We start from the raw sequence: 2,860 nt of genomic DNA, 5'->3' as shown, positions 1-2,860 counted from the left end.
GGGCAGCGAGCAGGGCCGGGTCCCACGGCGGCGGCACTTGGGGAGGGTAAAACCCTCCGTAGGCTGGCGCGGGTGCTGCACCGAAGGCCGAACGTGGCGGCGGCACCGTAGGCGGGCACGGCCCCGTAAGCCAGCGCGGCGGTAGCACCGTAGGCCGACGCGGCCCCATAGGCGGGCGCAGGCAGGGGGGCGGCACCGTAGACACTGTAGGGAGCGGCGTTCTGCGCGGCGAAGAGAGATTGGTGGCCCGCCGGGCGAGGCCCAAGGATGCCCGGAGCAGGAGCCCGAGGGACCGGCATCGAGTACGCGTGGGCGACGCCGGTCCACGGGTTGGTGTCGTACGTCCATGGAGGAGTCACCTGTTGCTGCTGCTGACAAGCCCCTCCTCCCCCCCTCCCGCGCCTGTTGCTGCTTGCGGCGGTTGCCGCGGCGTCCGCCACCCGGTTGCTGGGGGGCAGCGGGAGGGGCGGGAGGGGGAAGTACCCCGGAGGTGCGGGGGGCGGCAGCTGCTGGCGCGGCGCAGGTGAGGAGGCCGGTGGAGGAGTGCCACGTGAGGTGCCGGCGGCGAGGATGATGCTGCACATGCTTCTTGACCCCCTTCATCCGGCGCTCCTCCAACCGCAAGTACGCCATGAACTTGGGGAAGGAGGGCTCCGACATCAAGGTGAGGTTGGAGGCGGCGTTGCCGAAGTCCTTGTTGAGACCGTCGGTGAGCGTGCTGAGGAGGAGGTCATCATCCACCTTGGCTCCAATGTCACGGAGCTCATCCGCCAACGTCTTCAGGCGGCGGCAGTAGTCATCAATGGACTGTTCATCCTGGTGACAGTCAAAAAATTCCTGCTGCAAAAAAAAACGCGGCGCTGAAGCTTATTGTCGGTGAAGAGGCCGTTCAGCTTGACCCACATGGCGCGGGCGTCGTCGCCGGCGCTCACGACCGTGTGGAACAAGTCCTTGGAGATGGTGGTGAAGAACCACCGGATGATCGTGACGTCGATCGCGGTCCACTCGGCGTTGTCCACCATGGCACGGGAGTCAACGGTGCCATCCACATGATCCACGAGGTTGTTCTCGCGGAAGAGCAGCAAGAACTACGTCTTCCACACGAAGTATGTGGAGTTAGAGGCGTCGAGGACCACGGGGACGCGTGCATGGACGTTGATGCCGTGGGTTTCAGCAGGGTCAACAACGAAGGGGTTGGAGTAAGTGGAGGCGTTGGACGACATGGCGGCGATGGCGTGGGGAAGGTGGCGGCGTGGCTGTGGGGAAGCGGCGCGGCGGGAGGGCTTAATAGAACTAGTTTATTTATATTAAGTGCTTAATAGAACTAGTTTATTTAGTAAGTGCTTAATAGAAATAGTTTATTTTTAGTAAGTGCTTAATAGAACTAGTTTATCTAGTAAGTAGTTAATAAAACTACTTTATTTAGCAAGTGTTTAATAGAAATAGTTTATTTAGTAAGTAGTTATAACTAGTTTAATTTTTTTTTCATATTTTCAACCATTAAAATGCAATGACCATCGATAAGTGGCTTATGTTTTGCCGGAGTGTTGATTAATTTCCGTTCCGGCAAATTTCAGGTGCTCGATATGTCCTTTTTTAGCAAAGGTCATGCCGGATTTTTTGGGTTTTGCCGTCGAGTTATAATCTTTGAATTTTGAACACAGGAGATGTCTGATGACGATGGGATCCCGGAGTGCGGGTACTGCTACGATGACCGGGGTGTGTGCGACAGGTTTCCTCACCTGCAAAATGATAGGTTTTTCACCATGAAGTTGGAAGAGACTTTCGATGTTTGTACGGTACGCAACGACAAGCATTTCATCGTAATTAATATCATCACTTGTGCTTCTTTTGTTCAACGTGTTATGGATTTTTTTCAATTCGATTAGTACATTTCGTGCCATGCTAGACCATATGTATTGGAGAAGCTTGGTTTTGGTTTAGATGACTTTGAGAATGTGGAGACGAGGAGGGCTCACTTAAGAACTAAACATGGTTATGAGTTTCTAGTTAAGTTCTACAATGCGGTCGATCGCTCCCATTTCGGTTGCTCTAATTGGGAAGCTCTATGCAAGGCATATGTATTTGAGGAGGGAATGTGAATAAGATTTGATATTCGTCCCGAAGATTATGATGATGATGATAATATCGACATCTGGGTGGATGTGGATATGCCTCCAGTTTTACCTAGATGTGAGTTTATCAAACTAATTTGTTAAGTTCAGTAATTTATGTTGTTAATTTACAAATATTTGGTGTTCGTCCGTACTAAACTTATTTATTTATAATTGTCAGCTTATTTCTTATCTTCAAGAAATACTCGGAAGGTAGTAGACATCACATACTACAGCTATGACTCCAAGCTTAATTGTGAGGAGAAAGGTTATCTTGTCTCATTCATAGAAGATGCTGAGGCCTTCAAAACTAGTCACTCTATCAGCCCAGATTATACTAGATACGTGCCACTAGTCCATAAATTGCTTGATGGTAACTTCATTGCCAAAAACTTGGTAAGATTTTGTTAATGATGGTAACTTCATTGCATACATTATTCTTAATTAAACTACATTGCTAACTATATATGTTACTATTTCATTTTTGAACAGAGGCTCCCGAAGCAGGTTGTGCCTGACATGATATTTCCCGAAGGTGATATACATATGGTTAGCTTACGACCAACTCCTTCGAAGGCTTACCATACTACATACTCGATTTCTTCAAATGATGGAAGGCTCAAAATCAAAGAATGGAGCAAAGTGATGAATGCGCACACGCAGATAATTAGAGATAAAACGATTGTGCGCAAGCCACAAGTTGGAGATAGGTTTATGTCCATTCTCTATTATGGTGAAGGACCGGT

The 2,860-nt window shown here is 49.5% G+C and overlaps 1 pseudogene; it reads left to right on the top strand.

Annotated features, from left to right (window-relative positions):
* The first annotated feature begins 1,049 nt into the window (after positions 1-1,049).
* Positions 1,050-2,860, top strand: part of LOC119350961 — a 3,491-nt pseudogene continuing 1,680 nt past the window's right edge.

Source organism: Triticum dicoccoides, chromosome 1B, assembly GCF_002162155.2.
Source record: "Triticum dicoccoides isolate Atlit2015 ecotype Zavitan chromosome 1B, WEW_v2.0, whole genome shotgun sequence".
In the NCBI taxonomy this organism is placed as follows: Eukaryota; Viridiplantae; Streptophyta; class Magnoliopsida; order Poales; family Poaceae; genus Triticum; species Triticum dicoccoides.
The sequence above is the reverse complement of the archived record's forward strand: the minus strand, read 5'-3'. Positions and strand labels throughout refer to the sequence as shown.